Source organism: Ambystoma mexicanum, chromosome 11 (assembly GCF_040938575.1).
Source record: "Ambystoma mexicanum isolate Mex_15411 chromosome 11, UKY_AmexF1_1, whole genome shotgun sequence".
Lineage (NCBI taxonomy): Eukaryota > Metazoa > Chordata > Amphibia > Caudata > Ambystomatidae > Ambystoma > Ambystoma mexicanum.
In genome coordinates, this window is record NC_090934.1 from 1,224,313,937 (window position 1) to 1,224,334,687 (window position 20,751).

A 20,751-nucleotide genomic window follows, 5' to 3' on the forward strand; every position below is an offset into this window, starting at 1 on the left:
ACCTGGCGAAGGGAGGGGAACAGGGGAGAAACAAAAACAGCGATCTTACTGGGCCAGTGACATTGAGAATGTGCAAGTGCATGGGTAAGGGAAAAGGGGGAAAGTGCATGTAAGGGGGAGAAATTGGAAACTGCAGAGCATAGGAGAGAACAAAATAAACACGTCAAATAAATAAATGAAGGTGATAAACAGCGGTAGTGCAGCCGGTAAGTGGCAAAGTGCTAGGTTAGTCAGATAGGGTTTATCTGATAAGTGCAGAAGAAGAGTGGGTGCGGGAATGTATGAGTATAGATACAGGCCGCAGTGCAAGGAATGGCCCGGAGGCAGTGCAGGAGGGCGGCACAGTGAGCAGGTACCTGGACCCGAAGGACAGCGGGTGGCCAGGTGCACAGCGCCGAGAGAGAAAGCAGATCAGCAGAGGAGAAGAGGGGCAAAGGTAGAAGCGAAGAGGAAGGTCTTGAAGAGCTTCCGGAACCGTAGATGGTTCTCCTCAAGTCTCAAGGTGGCAGTGAGGCAGTTCCTAAGGGAGGTTCTACCCCCAGCTTGTTTCTTTGAAAAACGACTGACCCTGAGGGAGATAGAGGTAGAGGAGCAAAGGGCTAGAGAGGGGAGGTATTTACGGAGGGATAGTTGAAGGTATTTTGGACCCAGGACAATGCACAGGGTTTATTCCTTGCATCCACTGGGCACCAATGAAGGGATTTCAGAGGTGGAGAGATACAATCCCAGGGCTTGAGGCCAAAGACAAGTCTTGCAGTCCTGTTCTGGATTATTTGTAAAGGGCAGAGAATGGAGGCAGGTAGATTTAGAAAAGAGGCCGTTACAGTATTCTAACCTAGAGAGAATCAGAACTTGGGAGACAGTGAGCTTCTGAGAGAAGGATAGGAAAGGAAGAGTATCTTTAAGGAGGTGTGGTAAGAAGTTTGACTTCTTAGAGACATCAGAGATGTGTGCGGAGAAGTAAAGTGTGGAGTCAAAGATGACCCTGAGCTTCTTAGCCTAGCAGGTAGGGGCAGGAGGAGAGCCAAGGGAGGCTGGCCAGAGAGTGAGGGGAAAGGTTGGAGAAGGTGTACCAATGAGGAGGAAGACCTAGCACAAGTACCAAGCATATTCTGGACCAACAGCCTATATGACGTTGGCTTGTTGAAAAGGGTTGGAGCTGTTAAAATCAAGCTCAAGCCAGGGGCTATTCTACTTAGGACAAAGCAGTACCCTGTATCTAGAGAGGCAGACACAGGCATTTTTGAGACAATTTTCCGCACTATTTCAGCTGAAAATGTTTATACCATAAGAATCTCAATGTAACGCGGCTGTGTACCCGGTGGAGAAGGCGACAGGGGGATCATGGCATTTTATCCAGGATTTGCACCCTTTGAACAATATTGTCGAAGCAGAGTTTCCTTTAGTACCCACCTCAGCGACAATATTATGCAGTGTTCTGCCATAAGCAACTCATTTCATGGTGATAGACCTGAAGAATGTTTTATTCTCTATTCCGCTTCATGAAGAATCACAGGACTTGACTTAGTTTCTATATAGAAATAAAAAGTAGAAACACACGAGACTGCCACAAGGGTACTGTGAATGCCCTTCTATATTTAATAGGGTCCTTTAAATGGACCCGAGGAATGAACATTTAGACAGCACAGTGATAATGACCATACAAAAAATGACTGCACAACATTGATAACGCAATACATATGCTGTCATCACGTTACACTACATCATATGACTCAACTTGAACAGTATATATTAACAGTCAGAGAATGCAGTGTTTCCTGACCAGTGGAGTGAAATCTACTTGGAAAAGAGACATATCCTTACTTTATGCAGTTGTAATGATAAAGGTAAGAGAATAATGAACATAGTAACATATAATAGAGGGTTGGAGGTTAATTACTTAATTTATTTACAATAGGAATAAAATAAGTGAAGGTTTGACTTGAGGAACAACATTGGAAAGAACATTTTTGACACATAATCAAGATAGATGAGGTCACAACACACCTGTGACTGTGAAATAAAGATGGTAAATATAAATGTACAGAAAATAGAATGGCCCAACATACAGCACTGGTCTAATCACTGAAGAAAGGATCATTTGGCAATTTATGGAAGAAAGGTCAATAGAATAAAGATAGTGTGTAACTTACTAAGAGGTAGTTTGTAGGGTCCATGATTAATACATATTTATATCAACAATAAGACTGATCAGAATCTCCTCAGGAAGGGGTGAAGAGACCCAAAACATGTAGACCAATATTGGTGAAGGAAAAGATTTCTATTTCTAAAATCTGTCAAGTTTTGAAAGACGATTTAGAAGTCTAAGAAATATAATTCTCTTCTGCTTAGGATTTTTTGTTGCAAGCACTACATGTTGATATGATTGAGAATGTAAAAAATATATTGGAGAACTATCCATGTTAAAAAAAATTGTGTTATATGTACATGCTGAAAAATATATTTGATGACAAGTAGAACTTGGTGTGCATATATATATATCTGTCCCTGGCCACGCAGTGCTATGGCTCAGTCTGGTTAAATGGAAAAGAAAGAAAAGAGAAGGCGCACATTTCGAATATGTTTAATTTGACAATGCTTGTGGGTAGTTTTTAATGGCTCTGGCGGTTCTCCAAGTTGAGGCAGTTTAATTTTCCCAGCGGCGCAACACATTCCTTTTGGTTCTCCATGAAATTTCAGAGCCTTGCAATAAGGACAAACTTGAGTCATGGTGCCGATGAGAACATGCCGGCTCAAACTATAATCATCAGCTGGGTTGTACCAGAAGGCAAGGCGATTGTAATCGCGTGATTGCTGAGCATGGAGTTGTGTTTGACACTGATCTGCTGTTTCTCTCTTTTAGCCACTCTCAGCCTGAGGCGTTCATACTGTTGAGAACGAAGCAGATCTGAAGCTGCAGAACGCGATCGCCGTGCTTGCAACCGGGCATCCTAAAATCTGGCTGCACGTTGCTCTGCTGCTTCCTCGGCACCTATTTGAGCCGGAATCGTAAAATAGCATGTGTTGCTTTTACGTCCAACAGATGGTGCTGTTTTGCAGTAAAATCTTCAGTATAGCGTGTGTTGCTTTTACGTCCAACAGATGGTGCTGTTTTTCAGAAAAAGCATGTTTTTACCTCTCACAGGTGTGACATTTATGTAAGGTAGGAATATAAAAACACGTGCCTATTCGAATGCAACGTTGTGTCAAAATTTCAAAGCAATCAGTGAAGAACTTTTGGAGATTTAAGATTTTGAACAAACGAACATTTACATTTTTATTTATATAGATTTTGTAAAATTATGATTTGAAGTTTCATTTAAAATGTACATGAGAGTTGTTATAAGGAAGAGTAGTCACCCAATGTCACAACCACTTCCCACAGTTTCTTTACCTGGAGTCTCCTCACCTCGGTCTTCACTCTGACTGGCGGCTTTCTGTCTTCTCCTCCGTTCTTTCTGGGTCTTTTCCTCTTCCGTGTCCTTCTTAAGGAGTCCTTTACCCTTCTTGCGTTCGAAGAGATAGGGACGGTCTCCTCCGGAGGCCACCTTGACCGTTAGTAGAATAAACCGTCAGGTGAACCCTGGGGAGTCCGCCCCTTCCAATCCAGGGAAAAAGCCAATAAGGCAGAAAAAACCCTGTGAGGCTGCTGGCGGGGACAGGTAGAATGACTAGCGGATCCAGATGTTATACGAGTCTTGAGACAAATGTCCAATGGATGACTCCAGATATGACCGGAAACAGATCCTTGAATCCTTGGTGGGAATGAGGTGGTGGAGTGAAGAACAACGAAGGAATACTGAAGCATCCAACAGAGGCTCCGCAGGCTGCTGGCTAAGTAGGTTAGGAAGAGAGAAAGAGTGAGAGAGTACACCTGAGGAATGGAGAGTGACACAGAGTACGAGGGAGAGAGAGAATGCGAGAGAGTATGACTGAAAGAGTAAGTGACTATGAGAGTGCGCGAATGCGAGGTAAGGTGAATGCGAGAGAGTATGGCTGAAAGAGTAAGTGACTATGAGAGTGCGCGAATGCGAGGTAAGGTGAATGCGAGAGAGTATGGCTGAAAGAGTAAATGACTATGAGAGTGCGCGAATGCGCGGTAGAACGAATGCGAGAGTACGCGAAAGATATAAGGGGTGAAAGTGAAGGATGGAAAGATCGAATGAAAAGGGGAATGCTAGAGAGACTGGCCGTCGCCTGGCGAGAGGGCGACGGGCCGTTGAGAGTATCCAATGCAAGAGAGAACGGCCGTCGCCTGACGAGAGGGCGAAGGGCCGCTGAGAGTATCCAATGCAAGAGAGAACGGCCGTCGCCTGACGAGAGGGCGAAGGGCCGCTGAGAGTATCCAAGAAAACAAAAGAGGAGTTCGGAAGGTCAGAGCTTCAGTATGAACACTTGAAAAGTAGCATAGCGAGTTGCAACGCAACTCGCAGAGGGGGCGTGGCCTCCTTAAATACGGGAGCAACAAAAAGACTAGACCGCTCACCGACCGACCATATGGACCTAATAGCGCCTCCATCTTGCCCATATCTTCCACGGTCTCCGCGGTGTGACACCCAATAGGAATGTGATTGGGATCCTCTTTAGGATTATGGGGGAAGATTGAGATTCTGTAGATATGCATTCAGGATTCTGATCCCGGATGATGATATGCTGGGCCTATTGATGGACTGCACTGCTAGCCAGTGGGAAGTTTATAACCTCTCTAAAGTTGGGTGCAATGACTGAAAGTCCTAACTTTGCTACCTTTTGAATTGAGACTGTATGCTGTCGGAGAGGATGCCTCTTCCAGGACAGTGTTCAACAATATTCACTCCCACTCTCAATGAGTATCCCTTGTTAAGCGGCTTCACTTCAACACTACAGCTAAGTCAATGCCTAGTCTGGGATGCTGAGGGAAACCCTTATTGATATATTTTTAGGTCCAGTTCATGTACTCTGGATGACAACCCTTATATAACACCCCTCTCTTAGAATCCCCGTGACCCCACTGAGCCAAGAAGTAGGTCTGTTTTGCAAATTTAAAAGGTTTATTTGAGAAATATAACAATATATATCTATCACACTTTTATAATAAATTAATACTGGATATCACACTTAAAATATGACAGGGATCAACAATGCATAATGTTCTACTGGTAAACTGATTTGGGTACTTAGAAGTAGTATAGAGGATGAGGTAGCTGAAATGCTTTATGGTTTCAAGGAAATGCAAGGTGGAATAAATGCAGTACAGAAAATAAACTGATATGGTTTAACAAGAGATAATATGTTCACTTTTCCCCTGGTGGCAATTCACCCCCCCTATATGCAATGCAAGGAGATGGAAGTAACACACAGTCTTCAGGAATACAATCAAATACAATAAGGAATTCAGTTCCCCCCCAGCAAGCTTAGACAACAGGTATGCTTTTTAAAACACAGGCAAGAGTGCTTTGTAATGTGGTGGCAAGGAAGTGAAAAATGCTAAAATTGCTTTTAATTCCCTATAGGAGGTCCAGGGTGAGTGGTAGACACTTTAAATCAGTTCAGGTCAGCCCTAACAATGGTTCAGGGATGGTTATTAGGTTGCAAACGAATTTTAGCAGTTCAGCAAAAGCAGCTATCTTTTTACAGATGACGACATCAGGCCAAATCGCAAATCACTATAAATGTTGCGAGTGCGTAAATCGCGATTGCGATAAAAGTATAAGGAGTAGGAAGTCGGTTCTAGGCTTGTTGGAAAGCTTAGATTCTAAGCTTTCAGAGGAAACTTAAATATTGTTCCTAGGACAAACGGTTCAGAGATACGGACGATTTAATAAAGGTAGATTTTCGGATTTAAAGTAAAACTCAAAATGATAGGTGACAGTTTGCAGCTTTAGAATGACAGATGGCAGCTCGCAGCTTTAGAATGACAGATGACAGGATTTCTAGGAGGCAGTTCTACTTAGGTTAAAATAATTTGGATTAGATTATTTTAACTAAGAGATTGGTTTTGCACAGTTCTGGCGGATATTCACTCCTAATTTTGAAATGAATGGGCCTCGTCACGGATCTGGTCAACACGTCCAGCGGCGGTTCTCTCTGTTCGGTGGGTCAATAAGGCACCGGTTCTGCTCACAGCTATCCGGATCTCCGGTTCTGCTCACAGCGGTCTGGGTCTGGTCTGCGGTTCCAGCAAAAGTTCTTGGCAAAGAATTCAAACAGCTCGCCCGGCTGTTGAATAGTTTGGTTAGGTTTGCTGAATTCTGAAGGCCTGCTGAGAATACTTTTGCTTGCAGTGGGCCTTCTAGGTTCAAAGTTCTGTAGTTTATGGGTCCCTGGTCCTGGTCTCTGTCTGGATGGGATGTTGGCCGTCAAAATGCTCCGCAGAAATGGAAAAGGAATACCTGTCCGAGCAGTCTCTTTTTTATGCGTATTGGAAGTGGGTGTGTGCGTAGCTTCACTAAGCCTGCCCCTCTCTTGATTTGATAGGTCAATAGATTCTTTAGTCTCTGATTTGGGAAGGGATAGTGTGTCAGAGTGATGTCATTTTTATGGCCTCCAGAAAGAACACTCCCCTGTCATCTTTACACACAAATCTATTTCTGATCCAAATACATATTTCCCAGGTACACAAGTGGTTGACATTACATGTACATATTACACCTTGCTTAAGGTAGTCTATGTTCCGCCTCTGGCGTTTCTAGGAGCTTGCATTCAAAAATGGCAACTTATTTTCGATTTTAGTGGGTTTTCCAATATGGGATTTTCATCAAAAATTATACAAAGGTACATTTCCCTTCCACATATATCCCTGTAACTTTCCATGTCTCTAGCTTAAATACAGTGTCTACAATATTCATAATTAGCGGGGTTTTGCCCTAGAACATGGTACAAATCGGAGTTTAGACTCAAATGGGCAAAACCCTTTACAAACCCCCCCCGCCCGACCACGCTTTGATTCAAGTCGATGGGAAGTCAGGTGCAAAGGAGGTTTTGAGCCCTTGCGCTGGTATGTCCACATTATCTTCTTCCAATTCTGTAGATGGCACAGTTCAGCATCTTTTCCTCCACCCAGTTGGATCGATCGGTTCTCCTCGCCGGTCCTGATGGAAATATTGGGCGGTACCCCGGGCCCCTCGGATCTTTACTCCCGGTCCCTGGGCGTCCTCCTTGGCCAGTCTCCAGGTTTTCTTTCTCCTAGGATGACAAAGGAAAGTGGCAATACCTATTCATAGACATTTCTCCCCCGCTATTGATATAGTGGGGCGACATATACATTTTATACTTTAATAGACATAGCATTCCAATTTTTAAAAACAAGATATAATTCAGAGACAGTGGCTTACAAGCGTCATAATATTTTAGAGACTATATATGGGATATTTTAGGGTTGGAACTGAATTAATCTGGAGCGGTCCCCACTGGTATTGCAGAGGACTCCTCCAGTTGCTGCAGCGTGTGCCTGGGATGGCAACACTTTAGCTGATTTATATGTACCCACTTGTCTTCCCCTTCCGCCAGACTACCTTTGGGGATGCGGATCTTGTTCGCTACAGGGGAGATCTTGTCTATAATTTCAAACGGTCCCTTCTATGTAGGCAAAAATTTTCGCTGTTTGGCCTGGTTCCTTTGGAAATTGTATAGATAGACCCGGTCCCCCACACTATATTCCTTCCTGGTGGTCTTCAGGTCCTAGTGGGTTTTCATGCTATCAGCTGATCTTTCTAGATTCCGCTGAGCATAGGCAAAAGCATGCTGAAGGTGTTTCCTTAAATTCTCCACATACTCATGAGTTGTGGAGGCATTTATCAGTGTCTGCTCTTGGGTCCTGTAGAGAAGATGCTGGGGAAGCACCATCTTGCGTCCGGTCATCAACTCAAATGGTGACATTTTAGTTGCAGATGAAGGGGTAGATCTGATGGCCATTAGGACCAGAGGTAATCGAATATCCCAACTTGGCCCAGAATCTGCCACAAACGTTTTTAATATGCTCACAATGGTTCGGCTGTATCTCTCCACTGCTCCAGAAGAAGCTGGCCTGTAAGCAATGTGTAGCTTCCTTTTAACCCCCAGTATCTCCCACATCTTTGTCATTACTTCACTGGTGAAGTGGCTACCTCTGTCTGACTCAATCCTTTGAGGTAGACCAAAACGGGAAAAGATGTGGTTAATCATCAGGGCAGCTGCTGTTTTTGCCTTGCAGTTTGGGGCTGGGAGACATTCCACCCACTTGGTAAACAAGCATGTAATGGTCAACATGTACTTGTTTCCTCTAGACGAGCGAATTACAGGGCCTACAAAGTCGATTTGCAAATCTGACCATGGCAGTGTCATCCCCCTCTTTTGGAGAGGCGCACGGTGTGTGAGGGATGATGGCTGAAATTGTGCACACACAAGACACCCCTTGAAGTATTGGTCGAGATCCTGACCCATATGTGGCCAGTATGCAACCTCTCTTAAGATTTCAAGTGTTGTATGAAACCCCCTATGACCGGCAGTGGCCGCATCATGGGCGTGACTTAGCATCAGGCTTCGGAATGAGGTAGGAACCACCCACTGATCATGGCCAGCTTGGGATTTACTTACCAACAAACCGTCTTGGATTCGGAACATCTTTGGACATTTCATCAACACTCTTAGGTCCTCTTTCCCAATGTAATCGGTATCCGTCAGGGGAAAGTTCTCAGGGTCCTGAATGTGTTGGTAAAACTTACCAATGATTGGATCCTCCTTCTGAGCTGTAATCAAATCAGCATCAGGGGTCTCCTTACTCCATTGGGCAGTTGAAAGATCATTGTGAGCATTTTTCTGGGACCTAGTGATCGCAGTCACATGGATTTCCCCCAACAGGGACTCTATTTCTATTAGATCCCCTTGGATGGCCCCGGTTTTGGCCAGCTGATCAGCTAAGTCATTTCCAGTTTTGTCTGGTCCCTCTACTTTGGAATGACCCTTGATCTTTTTCCAGTAGATGGTCATCCCATTCGATGTGACCAGATCATCAATATTTTGGATTAACTTCCCATGTTTCAGGGGTTTGTTATTAGCACATAACATGCCTCTGGTTTTCCACTTAACCAGGTGCTCCACGAACCCGTTCCGTACATAATCCGAATCTGTGATTATGACCAGTTCGTGGAGTTGATGTTGGACAGCAGTGAGGATGGCCTGATGCACAGCCATCAATTCTGCCACCTGACTACTTCGGGGACCAATTTTGTATCCAGCGGAGGGTTCTGGAAACTCCTTCACCCATGCATTCCCTACGCCAGCCACCAGTTCTTTCTCCCCGTTGTTGTTAACATGGTAAGAGCATCCATCCACATAGACAGTGGGCATTCCCTCACACTTGTCTTCTTCAAAGACTTTGTGTGGGGAATTGAGGTATGCCTCCATGTTGTCCTTGATTTTTAGATTCAAGACCGTTTTCTCTGGCACAATCATGCAAGTCAGCCAGACCTTGCGCGAGGGGACTCTTCTAGTTTTGGCCATATCTGACCTCCACAGGAAAGCCTTGCATTGACAGAATCCAGGAAGTAATTCGGGAATTACTCACATTTCCGGCCCGGATTCTGTCACTTTGGAGATATTGCAGAGGCTGGTGTGGAGTCTCCACTATGATGTGTTCCCCCTGGATAAACGGGCGGTAATTTTTCAATGCCCACACCGTTTCCAGGAGTGCCTTCTCACAATCATTGAATTTTTCCTCCACAGAGGATAATGTTTTGCTCGCATAGGAGATTACTTTATTGACCTTGTCATGCTTTTGGTATAATACTGCCGTCAAGCACGTATTAGAGAACCCTGTCTCCAGGAAGAACTCCTTGTTTCTGACAGGGTAAGCTAGGCAAGGCGCTTGTGAGAGGCTTCTTTTCAGTTGTCTTACTGCCTCGGCTTGTTCTGGACCCCATTACCACTTGACCCCCCCCTTCAGGAGATGAATCGGGGGTCTGGTGATCTCTGCGTAGCCATCAATGAACTTTCTGCTGTAATTAGTCAGCCCAAGGAGGCTCCTTAGTTCCCGCAGAGTGGTGGGGTCTTTCAGTTTATGAAGTGCTTCCACTTTCTTTTCCTGGGGACAGAGATCCTGAGGAGTAATCTCATGCCCTAAGAAATTAACACGGGTTCTACACCACTGTGCTTTCTGAAAGGAAAGTTTTGCTCCGGCGACCCTCAACTGTGTCAGAACATAACGGATCTCCGCTATGTGTTCCTCCACAGATGAACTTTTGATGAGGACATCATCTACATAAGCCAGGTTACCCCTCGCACCCAGGTCGGGCATGGCCTTATGTAGGAAAATGTTGAATTAATTGCCGGAGTTGAGGTATCCGAAGGGAGTCCGGGTCCATGTGTACTGCTGGCCCCCAAAGGTAAAAGCCAGTTTGTATTGGTCCTCCCTACTGATGGGCACGGTCCAGTATCCATTGGTCAGGTCTATTGCAGTGAATATTTGTGACCCTTGAATCTGGGCCAGCCCTTGGTCAATGTAGGGCAGAGGCCATCGGGAAGTATGGACCCGTTTGTTGAGCTCCGTAAGGTCGGCGCAGAGTCTCCACTGGCCGTTTGGCTTCAATATGCCCAGCACCGGATTATTGAAGGTGCTGTGTACTGGACGGATTATTCCCCGGGACTCAAGGTTCTTAATTATTTCAGTAAGGGTCTCCATGGAAGCGAGAGGCAGGCGATATTGCTTCACAAACACTGGAGTCATTCCAGGGTCCGTGGGAATTGTTGTGGTGTGGATGTCGGTGCGACCACGGTCATATGAGTCTACCGCAAAGAGATCTTGGAAATCCAAGAAAACTTGTTTCAACTTTTGCTTCTGTTCCAGAGTCACGCAGGCATCAGCTAAGTCGACCCTCTCTTCCACCATCTGCCTGAAGCCTGGAAAGACTTCTGGTTCGGCTATCTCAGCGGCCTCCTCCAGCTGGGTGGAGAAGTCCCTGGTCAGAGTGCTGATTTGGACTGGAGGCTTCAGGTGGGAAAGGCAGCCCTCATGGACCTGGAAAATCCCCTCATCCCTCCTGAAGTCACAAGTCACATCTTCCTTACCATAAGGGCAAGAAGTGTACACCAGGAAGTTACCCCCGTGCTGGGTGAAAATCCTGTCTGGTGTTGTGTTGTCATCACTGTCACTGTCAAAACAGTCCTTGGGGATTGGTCCTAACAGTTCATTTCCTAGATCAATGGAAAAATGTCAGTCATCAACCGCCATTCCAATAATGGTCCCTGCGTCTAGAGTAATACTCTTTAAGTCGCTGTTATCCACCTCTCTTGGAATGGTGTCATGTTCTATGTTGACTAATGGAGTTGGGTTTACCCCCAACCCTTGCTGTTGGAGAGAAGCATTTAGATGTATATAAGCATCAGGGTTTTTCAATTTTTGTCCTCTTTTAACTTTCACTTCCAGGGAGAATTGTCGGGTCCTTTCTGGGATGGTGACTTCCTCTATGATCTGAATTTCAACTGCATAAGGTAGCAATTGAGCTGACCTAAATGCTTTTTCTGGATCATCAAAGCCCATGGGATTATCCGCTAATCGGGACCAAGCTTTGAAGTTTATTAGGTCCAAACTAATGGCAAAGCGATTGTGAATGTCACTGCCTAAGTAAAAGGCGGCAAGGACGTCTCGCACGACCCAACAATTATGGACTATACTCTTGTTGCCAATGGAGATTTTGAGCATACACCTGCTTGGCAGGAGATGTTTGGAATTGGGTCGTTCCAGATCCATTTCCCAATTGTCTATCAGTTTGAATGTGGGAATAGCTGGATCTTTTGGGAGTTGGCGGAACATGGCTTCGCTGATGAAGCTCTTACCGTTGTTCACACACACTCGAGCGAGAACAGAGTCCTTCCCATCATTTAACTGAACAGGGATGAACAACTGATCTCCAATTTGCTGAATATCACCTTAAACTGGAAGGAAGGTTGATTTTCAGAAATAGAGAGGACCCCCCATCAGCAGTCTGTTGTCCTACTGCTATTACTGTCACATCTGGAATTTGGTTGTTCTGGAATTGAAATTCTACTTGGTCAGATTTTTGTTCAACCATGTGGCAGGTGCCATTTAAACTAACATGGTTGACACTCTGTTTTAATTTTATTGGTCGGCTAGTCTGGTTCCAGAGGACCTTGTTTACACAATCTATTAGGGGTGACAACCTTCTCAGGAGGTCATTCCCTAGTAAACAAGGGGTGCCCTCTGGAGTCACTACTATGACCGGGTGTTTCACCTTGTGTCGCCCAATTTTGATGTCCAGATCTGCAGTCCCCTCGACAGGAATTTCCTTCCCATCAAAGTTCTGCAGTTGTCCAGGAAGAGAGGAGAGGAATACGGTAATTCTATAAACAGGGGTGACCTTTACCTCTGCCACCTTGGCAGCAGCAGGGGTGCTGTTGGTTTTGGGGTTTTTCTGCACATTATTTTTATTTTCGATGGGCTTCTGCACCTCATAGATCCTGTTCAATGACCCAGTCTAGTGACCTCTTCTCGTGAAAATCTCTCACTAGCTGGGTCATGATGTATTTGGGCAAGGCATGGAAAAAAGTATTGACAAATTCTCTGCTGTCCGTGCGCACCCTTCTGGTGGTCTGCGCAAAGGCACGCTTTAATTCATGCACAAACTCTTGTGGGGCCTGATCCTCCCCACATTGCAAATTGTAGGCTGCCTTGCGAGCCTCTTGAGGATTTCTGTGAACAGAAAAATGTTTCAAGATGGCCGCCCTGTATGTGGACCACCTTGAATAGTTTTGATCCTCCAGCCCTGCAAAGAAACTGGAGTATTCTGGTGAGAAGGTCCATTTGACGTACTGGATGCAGCTACTGCTGTCCTTCAAATGGAAAGTCTCTATCATTTGCTCATAGAGCTCCAAGTTTCCCAAACAGAATACTTGGCGTTCTTATGATAAGGCGTGATGACGCTCCTTATTGCCTTTATTTGTTTCAATGGGTCCTTAAGCAAGGCCCTTTTTGCCTTATTGGCCTTTTTGGTTCGGGTAACCCTGGTCCATTCATCCTCTGACTCAGAAGCACTGCTCCCAGAGGTGCCCATCTGATCTTCCAGGTTTTCCCGATTCTGCTCAGAGGAGTCTTCAGATCCCTCCTTGCTGCCAGGATTTGATGGGTACCCCCCCCCCCCCCCCCCACTGACCTAACTGGGCAGAGGTTTTCAGGATGCCCTTAATGGGCCTACTCTCCTGGGGTTCCCCACTAAATTGCACTGTGCTTGGGTGCCCATACTCGGATGCCCGCCCATCCATTCCTGGGAGGTACTGGCCTATGAGCCCCATACTTCTAGCTGGATAGTAATCTGCCATCCCCGTGGCCCTGGGCTCATGTGCGCGAGGGGACATGGGGGTGGCAGAGTCCAGGGACTGGGAGAGATGAAGGCCTCTGGTACTAGGGCTCCTGAGTTTATGCTCAGGAGTTTCTCTTTCCTAGCGAACCTCATCTCTATCCGCCCCTGCTCCCTGTTGCAATGCAAGAACCTGCGCTTTCAGTTCCTCAGTTAAGACCTTACTAGACTCTATCGGTCTCTCCTGCATCGCTACCTGTTGCTGGAGCCTATCATTGTGCTGGCAGAGAGCCTCATTCTCTCTCTGTGCCTCCTGATTGGTCCTGGAGTACTGGGCCAGTCTTTGCTGCAGGAGGGTTACCTCCTGAGCTGTGTCCCTATTGGCCTGCTCCTTTCTTGCCAGAGCATCCTCCACCCTCCTGGTGTGCTCTAACAAGTTCTGGTGTTCTTTTTGGAGGTCACCCAGTCCCTGGAGGGCCAGGTGATTTTCTTCAATTTTCCTTTTTAACTGGCAGACTTCATGGCCTAAGGTATCCCTTTCCTGACTAAGAGCCTGCATCTGTGCCGCCAGGTCGTCCCTTTGCCTTTGGAAGGCACCAGCTTTCTGGCGCTCCTGATCAAACTCTGCCTGGGTATCCATGTCCTTCAGAATCAATTTATTGCTTTCCTCTTTTTCCTATCTAGGTGGCTTTGCAGGGTGACTACCTGCTCAGCACATGCCCTATTGAAATCTAATTGTTGCTCCAGCTTTTTCTGGCTCTGCAGTAGGGAGTCCAAACCCCCTTGGTACTCCTTCTGCAAGGCCAGAAATCTGGTATCCTGGTCAGCCTTTTCCTGTTGCAGCACATCCATATCCTCCTTTATTTTAGTGATGTACTGTCTGCTGTCCTTTTCTGACTCCTGGCTCCTGAGCAGCCTCTGCGCAGAGAGTCCAGATCAGATTGGGCCTTCTCTAATGCCATCTGTTGCCTATTTGCCAGATCTTGGCCTTCAGCACATTTGTCAATTCTGATGAGCTACGAATGTCCTCTTTTTAGGGGCTGCGTGGGTGAGGACAATAAAGTACAGATTCAAAAGGATCCCACAATACAACTTCCTTCCTTTGCTGTTCAGAGTGAGTCACCCTAGATGCATATACACTTGCTCATGCTCGCCTCTTAACCAAATAAAGGGGCGAAAAACCATGTACTTATCAAAGATATACACATATTTTAATGTTTATCAAAAAACACATCACATTCACAATAATTTTTTTTAAAAAGACACATCATTGTGGTCCAAACTCATTGTGAAACACATATATCTGTGCATACATTTTCCACTATTGGCATAGAAGCTGACACTTCAAAAACCTTGTCTATGCCTAGATATGGGATATTTATATATTTCAAACACCACTGTTACTAATGCCCTCCCTGATTTCTGTGAGCAAAACGGCTGTGCCGACACTTCAAGAATGTGTTTCTGGAACCAACATAGATCTTAAACATACAAATATACATAGAAATACATCCACTCTGTATATCCTGTTGGTGCTATCTTCAGGGCACTCAGTCTTTATACATGTTCTGGTTTTCACGCGTGTCATCACGTGTCAGTTTGCCACAATTTCAACAGTTCTACAAAACAAACAAACATTGAATCTTAAAAACATGGTTTCTTTTCTATTGTGCATAACACGTCGTACATCACATCTATACCAACTTCACTTCCATTATCAATGCAAACAGCAGGGTTCATTTCTTCCTGGTCTTATTACTTTCCCATCTTTACTCAATATTTACACATTTTGCATATTCTCATTATTTTACCACAAACTTATTTCAAGGAAGCGTTATCCAATTTCTATCGCCTCTTACCCCACTTTATGTTCATTCTATCGTAGGGCGTGATTGTCTCTGTCTGTCTCTCTAAGATTTTCTCTGATCTATACATTTATCTACTGTCTCAATGTTGCAGTCTTTACAAGTAGGTTCTATTGTTTCCAACCAGATAACACCTACTAATCCTCCACATGTCTGCACTATATGAGGGCTTACCTATTAGGAGCAGGGCAATAGTTTCCCACTGCTATCCTTGCTTCAAAAAGTGCGGATTGTACTTTTACTGCAGGTCGCTGCGGCGCAACAATCCGTTTGGACGCCTGCACCAAAGATCTATAACAAAATAGTGATCAGTGTTGTGAAAAAATATTTACTCTTTAACAAAAATGAAAAATGTGTTTCCTCTCTACCTCGTGCGGCTTACCTATTTTACTTTGCCCCACGGTCTTATTCTCTGGAGAAAGATTAGTGGTTTTCCACCACATTCGGCATCGTTTTCTTGCTACGAAATCTAGATGGCCAAACACAAACAAAGGCAATTATTAAGTTTCCCTTGTGGTGGTGCATCAGTAAATCTCCACACATCACGCATCCCACTTACCTAGTAATCTCTGTGCTGGTCTCCCGTGTAACTCGCGTACGCTAGTCTCCTCTCTGAACGCTGGAGCGGATAGTTCGTCCCAGCTGTCGTCTAAAATAACCGGCAGATCTATCTCACGTGAGACGTACGTCATCGCGTGCGTTTCTGGCTCACGTGACCGGCACCATCTTGCTTAGGTTCCCTCATCCGCCATGATGGAGCGGGTGCATAAACTAGAGTCGGTGCTTGCTTCAAACATATTTGTATGCATGTAGATTAACCATAGAAAATAAAAGTTATAGGGTATCAACCTGCACCACTATCTATGTATTTTACAAGTGTGTGGACATATGTGTCAAATATCATTATATTCTAAAGTCATTTGTTTCTCGCTCACGTGACCGACAACCATCTTGCTTTGGCTTCCTCGTCCGCCATGATAGAGCGGGTTTGGGAACTTGGGTTGGTGCTTACTTCAGACTAGTATTTGTATACGTGTGGAGTCACCATATACATCAAGTAGTATCGATCTGCACCACAAATCGTTCTACATCTATGACAGATATGCAGACGTATGTATCGAATATCATTAGGTATCAATGCCCAACCTCGAGTTTTATCCTCCTGACGGGGTCGATACTCTACACTGTATGAGCTCCTCATTCATTGTCTTTTGAGGAACCCTAGACCAACTTTGGTTTAACCAATCAGACTACGACTATATGTGTCTTCTAACACATCCATATCACACCCACTTTGTGTTTTTCATTTTTTATGGTGAATGAATAGAGACCATTCAATCGAAATGTTTAGCCCATTTTTTACACTATCTAGGGAATAGATCAATTTCTGTTCCGCCTGTCTTAATTTCAAATCTCTGTTGCCCCCTCTAGGTTGGGGGGGTATCATCTCAATGATGAACCAGTGAATATCATCCACTCCATGTCGGGCGTTCTTAAAGTGTGCTACCAAGGGTTTCCCCGGTACCCGATTCTTCACACAGGATCTGTGCTCACAGATCCTCTGACGAATTGGTCTCTTAGTTTTCCCAATGTACAGTAAACCACATGGGCATCTGATGCCATAGACTACCCACTTAGAATTACAATTCGTGAAGTTTTTTAATTCCCATTTTCTTCCTTTAAGGTCGACTACTTTCATATTGGATGTTAACTTGCAAACCGAGCAATGCCCACAGGTATAATGACCCACTACCGGTGGTAAATTCCACAATGTCGGTTGGGTCATAGACCTTTCTTCTGTGGGAGCTGTATAAATATGCACCAGTTTGTCTCTCAGATTAGGCATACGCCGAAATGCAAAACGTGGTTTACTGATAGAAAAATCATCAGTATTGATAGTGTTCCAATTTTTCAGGATACACCGGCGTAGCTCATTACTAACCGGTGAAAATGTGGATACACACGTGATCTTGTCTTCTGTAACTCTTGGTTGTGGTGTAAGACAATCTTGCCTTTGGGTGTTTTTCGCTCTTTTCATGGACCTACGTACGACAAAAGGTGGGTAACCTCTCGCCTTAAGTCTAGTTGATAGATCTTTGCTGTTCTTCTCAAAATCCTCTTTATGGGTGCAATTTCTTCTTACGCGTAGGAACTGTCCAAACGGCAAATTTTGCCACAGAGATTGTGGATGAAAGCTTTCAAACAATAGTAATGTGTTTTTATCCGTGGCTTTTCTAAACAAAGTCGTGCCAAATTTGTTGTTAACATCTTTGTAGATCTCAAGATCTAAAAATGAGATCTTGTTGTCACTAAAACTCATAGTGAAATTAATACATTGTTCTTGATTGTTGACCCAAGTGAGAAACGAGTCAAGTTCTACAAAGGTACCTCCCCACAGCATAAACACATCGTCGATGTAATGGACCCAGACTTTCATCAGGTGTTTAAATGGGTTATGTTCCGCATAGACTGAGTTAATCTCAAGATCGTCCATGAAAAGGTTCGCAAGATCTGGTGCGAAGCTTGAGCCCATACTTGTTCCATGTTGTTGCAAGTAGAACGTATTTTGTTCAATGAAGAAATTGTTAGTTAAGGCGAGTCTAATGCATTCCAAAATCAATGCTGATGGAACCGTCTGATCTTCCCTCTTTTCAAGATACTTGCCCATTATGTTAACACATTTCATATGGGGGATGCTGGTATACAACGATTCAACATCTAAAGTGACTAGAATGTCTTCAACTCCCACATCTATCGTATCTAACACTCTGATCATCTGTGTCGTGTTGGTTAAGAGGCGAGCATGAGCAAGTGTATATGCAACTAGGGTGGCTCACTCTGAACAGCAAGGAAGGAAGCTGTATTGTGGGATCCTTTTGAATCTGTACTTCAGCACATTTGTCCTGCATGGCTCCCATACATAGGTCAAATATGCTGCTATCCTGGCAATCTTATTATGTTCATCTTTGGCTTTAGGGGCCATATATAGTTCACTCAGGGCCACATGTAGGGAACCCTGATCTCTCCATGTATCTGACCCTGTTTCAGTGACCTGTTGCGCGATTGCCTGCAACCAGACCGTTTGGTCCTGATGAGTCCACTCACCTCTCACAAATAGTTTATGTAAGAAGTGCTCTCTGGCTATTTTGATGTCTACCAGTGTCGTCATTCTGGAATTTGAGTTTCTTCCTGACTTACAGAAGTTTGTGTTTTATTTTTGCAAAACAGACCATTTCCTTAGAGCGTTCCTTTGAGGAGTGCTTTACAGCATAACACAGCGTGGTGATCCGACCGGATGTATGTCTCCTGTCAGTTAGCACACTGTATTAATCTGCACAAGTGATAGATCTAACCCAGAATCTCCGGCTACGAGCCCCCACTTTGTTAAGCGGCTTCACTTCAACACTACAGCTAAGTCAATGCCTAGTCTGGGATGCTGAGGGAAACCTTATTGATATATTTTTAGGTCCAGTTCATGTACTCTGGATGACGACCCTTATATAACACCCCTCTCTTAGAATCCCCCTGACCCCACTGAGCCAAGAAGTAGGTCTGTTTTGCAAATTTAAAAGGTTTATTTGAGAAATATAACAATATATATCTATCACACTTTTATAATAAATTAATATTGGATATCAGACTTAAAATATGACAGTGATCAACAATGGATAATGTTCTACTGGTAAACTGATTTGGGTACTTAGAAGTAGTATAGAGGATGAGGTAGCTGAAATGCTTTATGGTTTCAAGGAATTGCAAGGTGGAATAAATGCAGTACAGAAAATAAACTGATATGGTTTCACAAGAAATAATATGTTCACTTTTCCCCTGGTGGCAATTCACCCCCCCCCCCCTATATGCAATGCAAGGAGATGGAAGTAACACACACAGTCTTCAGGAATACAATCAAATACAATAAGGAATTCAGTTCCTCCCCCAGCAAGCTTACACAACAGGTATGCTTTTTAAAACACGGGCAAGAGTGCTTTGTAATGTGGTGGCAAGGAAGTGAAAAATGCTAAAATTGCTTTTAATTCCCTATAGGAGGTTCAGGGTGAGTGGTAGACACTTTAAATCAGTTCAGGTCAGCCCTAACAATGGTTGAGGGATGGTTATTAGGTTGCAAACGAATTTTAGCAGTTCAGGCAAAAGCGGCTATCTTTTTACAGATGACGAAATCAGGCCAAATCGCGGTAAATTTTGCGAGTGCGTAAATCGTGATTGCGGTAAAAGTATAAGGAGTAGGAAGTCGGTTCTAGGCTTGGTGGATTCTTGAGAGTGATGTCATTTTTATGGCCTCCAGAAAGAACACTGCCCTGTCATCTTTACACACAAATCTATTTCTGATCCAAATACATATTTCCCAGGTACACAAGTGGTTGACATTACATGTACATATTACACCTTGCTTAAAGTAGTCTCTGTTCCGCCTCTGGCGTTTCTAGGAGCTTGCATTCAAAAATGGCAACTTATTTTCGATTTTAGTGGGTTTTGCAATATGGGATTTCTATCAAAAATTATACAAAGGTGCATTTCCCTTCCACATATATCCCAGTAACTTTCCATGTCCCTAGCTTAAATACAGTGTCTACAATATTCATTATTAGCGGGGTTTTGCCCCAGAACATGGTACAAATCGTTTGGAATCAAATCGTGAGGGCAATTTCCATACTAAGACTCTCAAAGTTGTACATTCCTGTCATTTGGTTACAATAAGTTATCACTGTTTCTATAAAATATATATTTGTTGCAATTCAACTCCCCAAAGTGTTTGGGTCCACCTCCAGAAGTCTGGGTGGGTCAGCGATCACATGTCTCTCCTTGCTGACAGAGGGCTGTTGACAGGAAACACTCAAAATTAACATACCCCATTCAACTGAAAGGGGCTATTGTCTCTCTCCTCCAGGCTGAAGGGGAAACCCCCTCCCTCTCACTCAGAAGGGCCATGTGATATCCTGCCTCCTGTTGTGAGTCTCTGGGGTGTTAAGAGTTCTCAGCCTCTTGGCCTCTGGGAACAGCAGGTGGCTAAGATTTTTTAATTAACCAACAGGCCTTTGAAGTCCAGTTGACTCAGGTCCCTTTGTCAGCCAGTTCTCCTGTCAGAGTTTAGACCGCTAGCGTCGCCTTGGGGAATTTGTCAGTACTGCATCCATTTAGGAGTTGTCTTGAATTTGACAGGAGATTTTTGCTATTGTTCTGATAGGCATCCTGACATTAGAGTGGTTATGTGGAACCCCCCCCACAAGAAGGTTGAATCTTTAGAGTGGTCTTGTGCCAACTGAGCAGTTCTCCTGGACTCTGGGATGGAATGATGGGCAGCGGCAGCTCATCCTCACATCTACCCAGTCTATTGATTCAGCATGGGTCAAAACCCTTCACACCCTACACATTTTTCATGGTGGGGTGCAATGCTCTGAACCCTGGTAGTCTCTTGTGCCTTGGCTGTTTCGCCACCTGGGTTGTATAGCTGGCTACCAGCCAAAAATCGCCAAACATTCTGTAGATGTCAGCACTTTTCGAACGTTGCAGCCCTTTCTTACAATATCCTCTTAGAATTGCAGTTGCTGCCTCGGGCAATATTCAGTCGATAATAATGCTGATGGAGCATTGCGTACGAG

General features: G+C 44.5%; 1 protein-coding gene across 2 annotated transcripts in view; it reads left to right on the top strand.

Moving 5' to 3' along the window:
- STRA6 (signaling receptor and transporter of retinol STRA6) overlaps positions 1 to 20,751 on the top strand; it is a 336,152-nt gene that overhangs the window by 301,886 nt on the left and 13,515 nt on the right. The window lies entirely within an intron of this gene.